Source organism: Acanthopagrus latus, chromosome 9 (genome assembly GCF_904848185.1).
Source record: "Acanthopagrus latus isolate v.2019 chromosome 9, fAcaLat1.1, whole genome shotgun sequence".
Lineage (NCBI taxonomy): Eukaryota > Metazoa > Chordata > Actinopteri > Spariformes > Sparidae > Acanthopagrus > Acanthopagrus latus.
In genome coordinates this window covers 2228014-2243928 of record NC_051047.1, presented here as the reverse complement: position 1 = coordinate 2243928, position 15915 = coordinate 2228014, and the positions used below count along the sequence as shown (strand labels likewise).

The 15915-nt window shown below is 38.9% G+C and overlaps 1 long non-coding RNA gene across 1 annotated transcript; it reads left to right on the top strand.

Annotated features, from left to right (window-relative positions):
* The first annotated feature begins 8550 nt into the window (after positions 1–8550).
* On the top strand, positions 8551–8942 carry LOC119026261. Its single transcript, XR_005077086.1, has 2 exons — positions 8551–8625; positions 8752–8942. It is a non-coding gene; the product is annotated as an uncharacterized LOC119026261 (long non-coding RNA).
* Positions 8943–15915: the final 6973 nt, after the last annotated feature.

Sequence of the window (15915 nt, the reverse complement as noted above, 5' to 3'; positions counted from 1 at the left end):
AATATCACTCAAACAATTCTGTAAAACTAAGTATTAAGATAAAGCACTGTTTATCAGTGTTCGAGTAAGGTGAGTATTCCTCTGATTACTGATCTCCAAGCCAACACTGCCAACACACATTCTCTACCTTTTAACTAACAGTGGAGCTTTTTCTAGCGTTCAAAGTTAAGTCATTTCACTTCAGCGTTCAATGGGTCAAAATCATGTACCTGAATGATAAAAATGCACAACACTGCTTGGCCTATCCTCGTTCCTCTGAAGTGTTTTGACTTTTGCGCTGACCCTGCCGGCTGGTTTTGGCATTCAAGCAGGCTGTAGGAGAGGAGGAGTGAGCTCTCGGCCCCCAGCAAGTCACACACACACACACATACACACACACACACACAGGCACACACATGCTCTGACAGCTACAGTGCCCCCAAACACACACACACACACACACACACACACACAGATACACTTGTGCCGTCACAGATTAGTTCTCTTACTGCTGACCAGCAGAAACCCTAAATGCTTCAAACCAAGGACAGTGCGTGTGTGTGTGTGTGTGTGTGTGTGTGTGTGTGTGATTTATGCAGAGAGGTTGCATAGCCTCAGGGAGGTAGCTGAAGTCTAGTGGCTCCGGTCCAGACCTTGTACGTAAACTGACTACACACCCAACCGTTCAGAAACCTTTTATGTATAACACAGACACTCACAAACACACGCACATAAACAGCCACAGCCACACACACACACACACACACACACACACACACACACACACACACACACACAAACAAGGATTCCCCCCTTTGCCCTTGGCTCTCTGTTTGGTGTGTGTGTGAGCAGATGGACAGGTTCATTGACCCTGAAGGATGAGAGGAGCATGCTTCTACCACAGTCACAAAATACAAACACACAAGAATATAAAAAGATGATAACACAATAGATTGTTCCTTAGCATGCATTGTTCTTTTCAGATACTGTATTAGTATCAAAGACTTGGAGGAACTTCCAATCTTAGCAGGGAGATGAATGTAATGATAAATGGTACCATGTTAACATTGACTTTCATCAAGTCAAAATTGGTACATGGTTGGTTTCAGGATGTTTGGGAGTTTCTCCTCGTCCATGGTCTCTTCAATGACCTCTGAAAACCTCTGAGCTGTTGACTCTGGGCCTGGCCCCGCACATTCTGACATTTTGATGATGTAGTTAAGTGAAATATGATCAATTGTCAAGAGGTTTTATTAACACAAGTGTTTTATTTTGAAAAGTAACCGGATGTTTTATTGTTGATTATGTACCTAATTTCCTGTTTCGCTATATTTGCTCTGTGGTGAATTGCTGAGTCGAGCTCCAGCATCCGCCAGAAATAGAAGTCCTACGTATCTGCTCCAGAGGGCTCCAGACTACTGGAGCTGGGACGGAGCAGATACGCAGCGCAGCAGACCTGGTGGGGATTGACACATTGACTAAAGTGAAACATATCTGCTCCGCCGGCGTGGCGGAAACTTAACGTGAAAGACTGGGGTGATCGTTAACATTTATCTGGATATATTTAAGCACTGATAAAAGAGATCCAGGTTGTATAGCTGACTAGTTAAGAACACTCTGCAGTGTTCACACCAAAAGCGGAGCGAATAAACATAAAACACTTTTTACCAGCTGTTTTGTCACCAGAGCATGCCGGGTTAGGGACCCTCACTAGCGGGGAAGAACAGCACAAAGAGTCAGTAAAGCACAGAGTTTCTTTCTGGATCTTATAATCGTTTTGTGTGATACTAGTTTGAACTGGGACAACTGTCGGTTTTGTAGTTTCCCCCGGATACTTGGCGTTGTTATTAGTTTGTTATTAGTTTGTATGGCTCGGAGGGGAACTTGTAAAGACCTTGGAAGTCGGAGGTGTCACCGAAGTCGCTTGTTTGGCTTAGTAATACTGATCATTCTGTATAAAACATATGAGCACAAAATGGTATCTGATCAGAAAGTAGGTAGCACAGAGACACGATGAAAGCAGTGGCCAGGCAGGGACATGCTCTGGGGATACAGATGATCAGGTGAGAAATTTGAATGAGAACTTAAACAGCTTGATAACATTAGTTTTAACCTAAGCCTACATGTCAGCAGTTAATAAAACTATTGGGCCTGATACTGGCATATAGGTGAGATAAAGAGCAAAACTTTTTAGATAAAAACATGGATTTTCACTTAATGGGAATTTAGAGAGAAGCTTTATCATGATTCTGTCTGAATCCATGCAATTTCACAGAACATTCTTTTACATGTGAATTCAAATGGTCCTCAAAACTTCTACATGTGCGAATGTTCATATATAAAATGTCATAGAATTGTGGGAAATGTACTTGGGGAAATGGGGAAGGGCTCTCATTTGGACCCCCACAAGATCCATACCATGGTTAAGCCCTTGATTTAAGTAACATTCTGAGGCACAGTTCATGCTCTTCTACACTTCTACCCTGCTATGTTCTGACATATTGTACATTTTACTGCACTTCATTTATTGATTGTGAATGTTTTCACATTGTTTGTCATTGTCATTGTTTTATTATTATTATTATTATTATTATTATTATTATTATTATTATTATTATTATTATTATTACTCGTTCCATATTTTCAACATATTAACCCCATCAAACATCAAAATGCTCATCTGAATTAGGACATTATTGCTGTTACTTTTCTTATTCATATCTTGTCAGAGATATTCAATGTTTTGGGCCATTCTTTGCCCATTTAAATAAATGGATAGAATGTTAGAAAATCACAACTTTTTCAAACATTTTCAAAACTTAACTATTCAATCATGCTTTCTCCTTTCACCAAGTTGCATTCAAACTTTAAAATATTCCATATGTTGTCTACATACAAGATATTATTTGTCTTTCAAATCCCATCAAAACTGTTCAAATTATTGAACTTACTTTGCCAGATCTTGGTGATAAGGCAATTAGAAATCACTTCAAACCCAATTATTTTCAAACTCTTCCCAGTCTTTCTTGCATTCACATAGAAATTCAATTGAAACTTTGTAATGTTTATAAAGATAAGGATCTGCTCATATCAGTTAGATTTTCAGCCATTTTCCAATTTTTACATTAGTGTGTATAGGGGAAGAATGTTGACAGCCAGAGTGGAGGACTCAGCTGTGTGCAGAGGAGCTCCTATGCATAGTTTTCACATGGCATCATGCTCACAGGGAATATCCCCTTGGAGGGCAAAATATTTCTCCCCACTGCCCATCAACATAGGAAACAAGTGATAATTTCTTTTTTGGAACCAGGTTTGTCTTTCCAAAATGTTAGTAATAGTAATAGTTGTTGTGCTATTGGATGCACTAACGGGCAAAGAGAAAAGCCTTGGCTCTGCTCCTACCGAATTCCATCTGAAAAAGAATACCCAGAGAGGAGGAGATTGTGGATTTGTGCCATAAGACTACCCTCTGTCCCCGGCAGCGCTGCTGCTCCCACCATGGACATCATACGCTATGCGTAGGGCACCAAGTGCTGAGGGGGGCACCAAAAATAGCCTACCGGTAATGAAAAATCATCATAGTCTTGTTAATTTTAATGCCAATATTATTTCAGTATAGAAATATTAAACACATTTTAGGCATGTATTTCACAAAGCAGGCAGAACAAGAGATATATTTAATTGCTCAAGAAAGTAACGATGGTGCCCCCCCCCACCCCAAACACACACACAACCAAATTCCCAAGCTCCCTGTGGGTGACCTCCACTATCTCAGTGGTCTGTTGGATTGCACCTGACGAAGTTTTACAGCAGAATGTCAACTTTTTTGTAAATGGCCCCCGAAAAGACAGCAGGTGTCAGGAGCAGAGAAAAGACAGAAGAAGAAGGAAGAAGAAGCTGCGAGATGATGCCGGTGCATCTCTTGCAGGCAAGTCCATGTTTAATAATTGTTAAATACAGGAAATGTGCTGCTAATGTGATGGTTAGGCCAGCATACAGCTCGAACTAGCTGATGTTATTGCCAATGTTAACAAACTCAAATATGTTATAATTTAGGTGCAAGCTAAATTGAGATTTGACTGTTAAAAATTATCTATGCATTTTACACGTAACTGATGCCAGCTAGCTGTTACTTTACTTTAGATATTGAGCTGTAGTTTATAGTTTATTTTGACATGACAGTGGTCAATAATTTCTCAGAAACAGTTAGCAATCGGAGCACAAGGCAGGCTAACAATTCCTCTTGCTACAATTTATTACCTTGTAGTGTGTGATTAATAGTCTTTAGCCAGGCATTTAGTAAAGTTCACCTAGCATAGTGTAATTTGAGAACGCATATTTTGGTGTTTGCAATGCATAACAAACCTACGACCATCTATAGGATTGTCATTCAGTAGAATTCAGCCGAATGTAGGCTACAGTCTCTCACACAAATTAGGTGAGGTATCGGATGTGCAGTGGGACAGAAAATGGCTCTTGATAATGTGAAGTCTAAAGAACTCAGGCTTTTAGTGTCACTGCTACAGCTAGCTTAGTTACATCTGAATGTGACAGAAGCTAAATGACTAAATGAACTGGTGCTTTGATTGCATTTATGTCAGGATGCAAAGGCATGGATGATATCTGCCAGTGAAATGGAAAAAGATTTTGTAGTAGACAAAATGCTTTTGTAACCATATTTAAAATGTATTCAATTAAATGGTAAAATGATGTTTAAGATTCAGAAATGTAGTCTTGTGTAAAGTGTGTCATTTTGCTCTTCTTCCTGTAGGTAATATATAAATACAAAATGTCATTATGAATGATATAAAGCAAACATTATTGTTGAATTGTGTGCAATATTGCAACTCATTCTATCATGCTTTTTATATTAGATTAGATTAATCAAATAGTTGATAAATAAGTAATAAAGGGGGAGAGCTCTTTGGCTGCATGCTTTCAGTTTTAAATGTTTATAATATTTGAATATGTTGTCTCTTTCTATACTGATCCTTTTTCTTCGTATTTCTAAATTAATGCAGGGTCGATGCTGAGATACGTACAAGGAGGAGCACAGGGCCAAGAGGAAGATACAGACGATACAGACGATGGGCGAGTTCAGGCACACAGAAACTCCAGCAGGCCAGCAGGTCTGTAGACTCCACAACAGTACCAAGCCCTGATCAACCACCCTCAACCAGCAGTTTAGGGACAGCATATACAGCAGAGAACTACCACCTCTGAAAGCACAAGTATTGGTACTGAGAGTCCATCAGCAGGTGACAAAGTAGAGACCTGTGTGACCTGTTCTGTGTGTGTTTTTTTTTTTTTTTTTTGAACATTCTTTATTTAAAATTATGCATATAAAACAAAGCAAAACAATACATTTAGGACAAAATAGAAAAAAAAACTCAGAACATTAGTGTCTTGGCAAACCCTAGTCGAGATCTGCTATACAATTGGACATCCCACAAAACAAAACCCCGAATGGGGGGAGAAAGTACATTTGACAGGTGACCCCCTCAAAACCACAAAAACAGACTTAAAGGTACAACATGTAAGAGATCTAAAGCAACTGGCTGCAAAATCTTCCTAATATGTCACAAAGACTCAGGAATAATGTTCATATACTGAACTCACCAACAACAACAGTACAGCCAAAATATTCACATGAAAAAAAATCTTTTGCAGACCGCAAATCATGTTGATGTTTTGAAATCATGTTTTGGCATGTGGCGCCACCCACCACCATGTACGATTCATTGCAGTCAGTAGAGCCTCAGCTGCCGAGCAAACACAGGTTGCCAGTTACGACTGAACTACACTGGTGGAGGCAACACAATCTAAGAGATCTTGTTATGAATCACAAAAACGCCAAGATAAAATTTGAGGCAAAGCCAGGGTCTATACAGGAGATGCATTTGAACGGTGGAGACAGTTGAAAGCTGAGAGGAATATGAAAACGGATGCAGAATTGGCTACTCTTCTCCTAGACAGGTAAGTTAAGCTTGGCTAAGTTAGCATCATAGCTTGAGGGGGATGGACATTTCGAATACTATGAACTGTCGAGTAATTACGTTATTCATTTCGATCATAGAAACAAATGTTAGCAGCACAGCTAACGCTAGCAACACTAGCACTGTCCTGGTACCGGCATCCGGTCTTCAGCGTGCTGCTGTCCAGCCACTGTCCACTTGATGTCTGGAGATTTAATATTATGTTACTCTCAAAAGAGGATTTTACAACTTATATGAAGGCTCATTTAGAAACGTTTACTGAGGTGCACCAAAACTGTGCAACATGGCCATTAATAATGTGGGACATACTGAAGGTTTATGTTAGAGGATGTGTAATTGCCTTTTCCTCATCTTTGAAAAAGAAAACAACAAATGAGATGAAATCCATTGAAAAAGATATAGTTAATTTGGAAAGGCCACACTATTTAACCAAGGACCCTAGTTAACGAATGCAGATAGATGATCTTAAATTGAAATATAACTCCAGTAATACTTGCGCTAGTGAACTGGCATTGAAGAAATCAAAGTTATCTTATTAAGAACAAGGGGAAATGGCAGGCAAATTACTAGCTAGACATGAAAAAAAAGGAATCAGAAGACACAATTGTTAAAATTAGAAAAAAAGATGGGTCCATTACAGTGGACCATCTTTAAATTAATGGTGTCTCAAATCATATTATACTGAATTGTTTACCTCTATATCACAATCTGAGCTGGATGAGTGTACATTCTTTTTGGAGAATATTTTGCTATCTGTTTTAACAAAAGTTGATAGATAAAGTTTAGAAAAAGATATATCTTCAGCAGAACTTATACTTGCTGTGGCAATACTTTAAAAAGGCAACCATGTTTAGATGGCCTGCCAATTAAGTTTTTAGTCAATTTTCAAATATTTTATTGCCTCTTTTTCTTGCTATGATCAATGCCTGTTTTAGGAGAGGCTGTCTCCCTCAGTCTTTATATGTTTGGCATCTATAACCCTTCTCTTAAAGAAAGATCCTCTCTCTAGATTACAAAATCATTGCCAAGGTTCAAGCACTACGGCTTGAAAGAGTTTTACCTAGTATTATTCATCTAGATCAAACTGGGTTTGTTCATGGTTGAACTTCTACTGAGAATTTACGCAGGTATTTTGATATTCTTTACCATACAAATGAATTAAATTCTCAAAATGTTATTCTCTCTGTCAATGATGAAAAATCATTTGACAGAGTTGAATGGAAATATCTTATATTTGTCCTTAGAAGGTTTAATTTTGGTCCACAGTTTCGGCACTGGACATGAACTCTTTATAGTTCTCCTATGGCCATTGTAAAGACAAACACCAACTATTCTAAAGCATTTCTGCTCTCAAGGGGCACCAGACAAGGTTGTCCGATGTTCCCTGCATTGTTTTCCATTTCTATTGAGCCGTGATCTCAGATCTCGTGATCATATTAAAAGGTATAATGATTGGGAGAGGGGAACGTCTCATATCTCTGTATGCTGATGATATTATGACCCCTTCTATGCCATTTATGTAATATCTATTTGAAAAAGTTTTGACAATACTTTATTGAGGAACCATCTTAATTAGAAATGGTCTATTAAATGTATTTGGGTATGTTTATCATGAGAAAACCGGAAGACACCTTTAGTTTTAATTATCTTCCATTACTTAATAAAATATCAGAGGAATTAAAGATAATTGGTTATCTTCGAGTTCTCTGATTGGTAGAGTTAACATAGTTAAAATGTCTGTGTTGCCTAAGGTTTTTAATTTATTTCAGAATCTTTCGATTACTCCACCACAATACTTTTTTTTTTTTTAAAAAAGTACAGAGTTTAGTGTCTTCCTTTATATGGAACAATAAAACCCCACAAATTTGTATGTCAGTGTTACGTTTGCCATATGAGTCTGGTGGCCTGAAGCTTCCCAACTTTATTATCATTTTCTGTCATCTCAGCTTACCCAGTTTAAACAATGGTTTATAAATATGTCATGTTCATGGAAATGAATAGAATCCTTTGCACTCAATGTATGGTAAATGTTCCAAACTGTATGGATAAATATCAAAGTAGTCAATAAAATTACCAAAAATCGTGTTATTTTTTTAAACAGCCTCAGCATTTGGAAATTGTCTCATAAACTGTTTAGATTTCTCTTTCTCCTTTTTCTTTAATTTGGAAGAACCCAAATATTACATGCTGTATGGGTGACACTTTTAAATCATGGTATGATAAAGGTATCCAAGATCTTGACCTTAAAACCTCAAAATATCAGTTAAAATACATTGGTAATGCTCAGCTTGATGCCTTTTACTGTCCAACATTAGACATTGAGACATTGACATATCTTGTATCTTATTGTGACTGTGGAGATGCTATAGACTCGTTTTACTTCATGTACATAAATGGACCAAGATGAACAGATTTAGATCAGGCTGTGATCCGTGTAAAGTCTAGCTAAATGTTGGAATAAAGAGCTAAGTTTATGATTGTCCTTATGATGATTATATTTTTTTGCTGTATTAGAACTCTTTTGTCTGTTGCCGTAACACAAACATCGTTTACATTTCATTGTGTTTTAGGGAGCAAACAGAGAGCTTCATCTGTCCAAGGTCAGAACAACATTTGTTCACAGGGCGAAACATTCCGCGGCTGGATGGAAGTAAGGCAATAATAAATAATAGATAATAAATAGCTATATAGCTATATCCTGATGTCACTTTTTGTAAATCTTTGCATCCCTGTGTTAATGAGATCTTGTGCTGACCTTTTCTCTTGCTTTGAGGAGGAGGGAGGATGAAGAGAGGCTGCAGAGAGGATGGAGAGGCTCTTCTCTGCCCCAGAGGCCAATCTTTACATTATTTCTGTTATTATATAGTTATAGTTATTATATAGTTAGTGTATGAGTTCTTTTTAAATTATGTGTTCATAATTGTTCATTTTATATATTTCATGAAATAAAATATTGTTCTATTGTTACATGTTATCTATTCCATTCAGCATGTGCAACTTAAGTACAATCTATAACAGCAAACAAGCATCAAGTGCTACTTTTCAGGGACAACAAGGGATTGAATGTGTTCTTTTATTATTAATGTCTTAACATTTACAACTATTTACATCTTATTATTCACTATTAACAAAAACAATTATTATTAAAAACAATATTAAAACATTTACAGATGATGTAGAGTAACAGGCTGAGCAGGAGTCCCTGCAGTGCTGCTGGGCTGGATGGTGTCAGTGGGACATCATCTGGGTCGGTACTCAGGGTGTTTGAGGGTCCAGTGTCCTCTGTCCACCACATCATCCATCAACTGGGTCTGCAGTTCTGACTCCATCCACAGCTGCCATGTCACTAAGAATGTTTTAATAACAATAACAACAATAACAAATTACAGCAAATAAAATTATCTACCAAACCTTTTAAATACAATGCCTTTAAAATTAAAATAAAATCATATGTGGCGATCAGCAGTTTATATGTCAGCAGGGTTAGGGTTAGGGTTAGTATGTATCGGTATGTTAATTACCCCAAACTGCTAGCTAATAATAAATAAATAAATAAATAAATAAATAAATAAATAAATAAATACATACATACATACATACATACATACATAAATAAATAAATAATAACAACATTACTGTGGGATCAATAACAGGTTTACCTCTCCATGGTCCTCTCAGCCTGAGATAAACCAGCTACTTCTCCTCTTTCTCCACAAGCAGGAGGATTAAAAAGGAAATCAGGAATTCCTGCAACTCGAACAGATCTGACAGTCAAACTTTACTCTTTTTGTCACTTTCGCGGACATGGGCTGCTTAAATAGTGACGTGCAGGTAGCTAGTTTCCAAGTTCGTATTTTGATTTTCTGTTTTCTTCTGCGAAAGAGTGATTTTTTGTTTGTAATATTTTGGACAGCCTTTCTCTTGAGCTAGATTTCTGTTCATAGCCTTTTGCTTGCCTCCATTGGAGTGCCCTTGTTTTGTACCTTTTTCAAACATAGCACAGAGTGGTTAAATTTTATAGCCATTTGATTTTCCTCATTGTGAGTGATTTTTTTGTTGTTTAAAGTTTCATAAGATTTTTCCTACTAAGATCAGCGTAGATATTAGTTTTTTTTCCCGCGTGAGAGTGATTTTTTTGTTTCTTTTATTTGCCTTTTGCCTGCTCTTAGATTTACTGAGTGTTCATAGCCTGATTTTTTGTCACTCATTTTGACGAGAAATGAATGAATAAAGCTTGCCTGAACAGTTCGCCTTACTTTATCTGAGTCCTCTTTCCAGTATCAGCCTAACATCCTAATGTTGTTTATCCCATGACGACCCGGTATAAACTCAGTTTGATCTGGTTTAATTAATGTATATATAAACTTTTGAATTCATTTTGCCAGTATTGTGGTTAAAATGTTCATCTAACAGCAGAGCAAACTAATTGGTCTGTAGGAAGAACAGTTTGTAGGATCTTTACCTTCTTTGGGGATTATGGAAATTATTGATTTGGACCATGATTTTTGGTATTCTTTTTAAGGGCGTAATTAAATATTCTTTGTAAGAGGGGTGTAACCTCATCTTGAAATTGCCTATAAAATTCACGTAGGCAACTTATTTTTTCTTAATAATTATTCCTCTCTATTTTGTTGTCTGTCTCCTCTGAGACATAAAGTGTCTTACAGTAAACTGAAAAAGCTTCTATGTCTTAAGGATGGACAGAGTTTTTTTTTTTTAGAGACAGGATTCACTATCTTTGCCACTGTGCGGTCTGCTTGTGCCTTGAGCAGTTGAAACGCTAATAGTCTGCTGGCACTATTTCCTGATTCATAATATTTTTGGTTGGCAAAACGTAATGCATCCTCAGCGTTATGTAAATAATTCTCTGATTTACTACAGTTAAAATGCTTAATTGTGTGGAATCCTTGTTAATACATTCTTATATAACTGAGAAAAATGGAGTTAACAGACAAATAGCTAGTCTAACCATAAGAAAATTGCTCGCATGATACATACACAGTTGTATAGGTATAGATTGATATCTCAGTAAATGTTGTTGCATCAACAGGCATAGAAGCAGGTTTGGCATCAGACAGAGCACCAAGTTCAGTGTCAGACAGAGGGGTAGGTTGGACATTCTATGAGTCTCTGCTTCCTGAATGGAAAGGATTTTTTTAATACTAGGCCAATAACGTACTAACCAGCCAATAACGTCATAACTTATGACGTTATTGGGGTTAGGGCGTAATAACTTATTACGTTGTTGGCTAGTTATTAGATTATTGGTTTTATTTCTACCGCCAGTGTCCTCACTGCCATCTACAGAAGTTCTCTGACAACTCTGCTATCGTCGGCCTCATCAGGGACGAGGACGACAGAGCCTACAGAGAACTTATTAAGGACTTTGTGGCCTGGTGCCAGTGGAACCACCTCCAGCTCAACACCGGGAAAACCAAAGAGCTTGTGGTGGATTTCTGCAGGCACAAACAACCCTGCACACAGGTGAACATCCTGGGAACAGACATTGAAATGGTGACATCTTACAAATACCTGGGAGTTCACCTGAACAATAAACTGGACTGGACTGATCACACTGCAGCGACATACAAGATAGATAAGAGCAGACTGTATCTGCTGAGGAAGCTCAGGTCCTTTGGGGTGCAGGGGGCACTCCTGACTTCTTTCTATGACTCTGCGTTGGCATCAGCCATTTTCTATGGAGTAGTCTGCTGGAGCAGCAGCATCAGGAGGAGACTTGATAAACTTATCAAGAAGGCCAGCTCCATCCTGGGATGCCCTCTCGACTCACTGCAGGTGGTGGGAGAGAGCAGGATGATGGACAAGCTCCTTCAGCAACAGACTGATACACCCTAAGTGTGTGAAGGAGAGGTATCGCAGGTCCTTCCTTCCTGCTGCTGTCAGACTTTACAACCAACACTGCTCCCAATAGCCTATAGACCTCACCCTGTTCCCTGCACAGTGCAGTATGTCTGCACAAGGTCACTTCTGTTTTTGCACTCTGGTCAATTTCCCTAACACCCATATTTATTATCTGTATTTAAAACCTATGTATAAAAAAACTAAACTAAACAAAAAACTGCTGTTAATTTTGCACTATATCATCTAAATATGTATATATGTCTATTTCTTCCCTTTTTAATTGTATTGCTTATTTTTTTATATTGTTCTCCTGTTATTGTAATATGTTTCTGTTTTTTGTAATATTCTGTCGCTGCTGTGACAAACAAATGTCCTTGTCTGCGGGACATTAAAGGATTTCTGATTACATTTAAAATGGCCAAAATTACGTTATTGGCAGATATTACATTGTTGGCCATTATTACATTATTAGTTACTACATGATACACAAGAGTTATATCTGTACCATTTTTGTACGCTTTTTTTTTTTTTTTTTTTTTTCCCCTACCCCTCTGAGGGCCTCTTTCTGTCCTTTCCACACACAATTGGATTTGGCTGCTTGGCAGAGTTAACTAGCCCCTATTCATCAGCAAATCTGCTGATATGCTTTGCACAGATTGACATCGCAAGGTGGCCTGGGTTCTGATTTTTACTGAATAAAAAACATGACTGAAGGCTCTGCAAGACCTTATCAGTTTGAGCCTGAAGCAGACTTGGATCATTCAGATGAAGAGGACCATAAAGAGCATCTTAAAATCGACAGCAGGATGTTAGAGTTGTAAAAAGAGCATTTTGTCCTTCATTTTAGTATATCACGTTTTGTCAGCTAGACAAGTGAATAGCCAATTTGCATAGCAGGCTGAGCTGCAGTGGTGGCACACTGTTGTTGCCTCACTAGAAGCGCTGCTAATGCTGTCTTTGCTATTGACAGGGTCCAACTGTTACTTTTAGTGCGTGACATCATTTTGGAAATAATAGGTGGAAGGATGTCAGAGGGGACCCTGAAGTCTGCCCTTATTGGACTGTGCAGTACACATTTAAGAAGACAGAAGCCTCAACACTGAGGTGTACAGAAAACCAACACACAGAGAGCAATACTTGCTCTTCAACTCTCATCACCCACTGAAGCACAAGCTGGGGGTCATCAGAACAATAAACCATCAGGCTGAGGCCACACCCACAAAGAAACAGGGGAAGGAGAAGGAACAGAAGCACATCAGGGGAGCACTTACAACCTGTAGTTACCCAAACTGGCCCTTTGACATAATCTCTAAAAGATCCAGAGCAGACAGAGAAGAGGAGATGGTAAAACATAACATCGTCATTCCTTATGTTGTGGAAACATCTGAGACACTCTGGAGGATCTTCAAGGGCATCATATCCCGGTTCACTTCAAACCTACCAACAAGCTGAGGCAGAAACTTTTCTCTCCTAAGGGGCAGCACGCAGGCATAAACAGAGTAATGTAGTTTATGCTGTTCAATGCATCCAGGACTACACAGATACAGTATGTAGATTGGGCAGACAAAACAACCTCTCCATAAAACAACTGGCACAACACAGAAGGGCCAACTCCTTAGGTCAAGACTCTTGGCCAGAGAAGACAGATTATTTCAAAGAGGAAATCCATTTGTGTCAAACTGGAACAATTGTCTTTGAACAGAGAGGTAGCCTAAGACATTACTTATCAACTACATACAATGCTGTACTGAGTTCCCTCCCCAGACACCTGGGCTCACCTAGCCCTAGCTACCCACATGAAGGTTGGTTGGGTCAACAACTCTGATCAAAAACAAACTTTAGTTGCGCTTTAAGGTGCCATGTATGGAGCTAGGGCTTCTATCTCAGCCCATGGTGTTGCAAAACATGTCTTCATGCAACTTCTAATTCATTTCAGACTCGCTTTTTGGTGGTTTTTGGTTGACTCTTGACGGTCCTGACCAATTTTTGTGTTTATAGTTTGCGTTTACTGAGTCTACTTGGTGTATCAAACAAGCCCTATTAAAATGGGCCCAGTAAAGTCATTAGCTATTATCAATCATAATCATTCAAAATAAGTTGAGAGGCCGTGCTATAAAGAAAATTTGCCTCACACAACTTTCTATAATCACCAAAATTGATCATTGTACCTTTCTATCATCACAGAAAAATGAGAGCTGTAGAAATCATTGGAACTCATGAATGCCATGATCTGCATTTTCTTTACAAGTTTTTGTAAACTTTTGCCTGCAACCATAGGAAAACAATTGGTAGGTAGATGGTCAGGTACTGCATTTGGGTCACCCACAGGTGATCAATGGGGTTGAGGTCAGGTGAGAAAGCCAAGTCAAGGCCTGCTGCACAGCTGCACAGCTGGAATCCACTGACTGCAACATCAAGAGACGTGATCATCCACTTACTAAAGTCTTTTATAAGCAGTCCTATATAAGCACTGCTGCAGATGCATTGACCCATTAGCTCTACGTGCAGGTAATGTAACGTAAAGTTATGGTTGTAGCACACTCTGCCTGATGGACTGTAGGATCATAATTGCTTTCATTCCAGTGTTAAATTTTTTGTGCAATAAAGACGCAGTTTCAGTTCATCATTAGTGTTACATTTTCTTCAGTGTTCAGTTAATTTAGTAGCATGGAGTACATACATTTTTCTGTATTTGTCAATAGCTCTTTAATTGGTTATATATTTCTCCATCTAAGCTACCGAATTAAAGGTGTCAGGTTGGGGGTTTAAAGGGGAAAACTATGGAAAGGGGGGGTGGACCCAAACGCAGTTACACACGGGAGGCAGGGATAAAGGGGAACAAAAAACGAGCTTTATTTTAAAGCTGATTCCAAAAATCAAAAGCAGACAAAATGGGGGCAAGAGGCAAAGTAGCAACTAAAAGAAAGCAAGACAAAGTACAAACCAAATTGCAAAGTTCAAATCAAAATGCAAAAAAAATCCAAAACATACCAGTCAGGAAGAGCATGGACAGGAGCATGGACAGGAGAATCAGAATCAGAAATCAGAATCAGAATCAGAAAAAGCTTTATTGCCAAGTACGATGTTACACATACGAGGAATTTGTTGTGGTGATATTGGTGCATGCATCAAATAACTAATAAGTGAAAATATAACAAATTAACAATATAAACTATTTAAAGAATAGAAAATATAACAAATTAACAATATAAACTATTTTAAAAAGTAGAAAATATGACTATACAATATAAATATATATACACAATCTGTTTTTTGGGTAAAAAGGATAAAAGGAGCAGACCAGCTGGCAGTGAACAATTACAAGAATGATGTGCAAATGAAAATGTGAAAATGAACAGGATGTTCAAGGTGAGCGTTAATGTAACGCATAGAGTTATGGTGCTGTCAGTGTGACAGTAGAGTCAGTGGTAGAGGTGGAGTGTGAGGAGTGTCAGGGGGGATTCAGGCCTTGTTGATAAGGCTGACAGCAGACGGGAAGAAACTGTTCTTGTGGCGTGAGGTTTTGGTCCTGATGGACCGCAGCCTCCTGCCAGAGGGGAGTGTCTCAAAGAGTTTGTGACCGGGATGGGAGGGATCAGCAACAATCTTTCCTGCACGCCTCAGGGTCCTGGAGGTGTACAGGTCCTGAAGAGACGGGAGGTTGCAGCCAATCACCTTCTCTGCTGACCGAATGACACGCTGCAGCCTGCCCTTGTCCTTGGCGGTGGCAGCAGCGTACCAGATGGTGATGGAGGAGGTGAGGATGGACTCAATGATGGCTGTGTAGAAGTGCACCATCATTGTCTTCGGCAGACTGAATTTCTGCAGCTGCCGCAGGAAGTACATCCTCTGCTGTGCTTTCTTGATGAGGGAGCTAATGTTCAGCTCCCACTTGAGGTCCTGGGAGATGATTGTTCCCAGGAAGCGGAAAGACTCCACAGTGTCAATAGTGGAGTCACAGAGGGTGATGGGGGCAGGTGAGGCTGAGTTCTTCCTGTAGTCCACAACCAACTCCACTGTCTTTAGAGCATTGAGCTCTAGGCTGTTCTGGTTGCACCAGGTCACCAGGTGGTCAAGC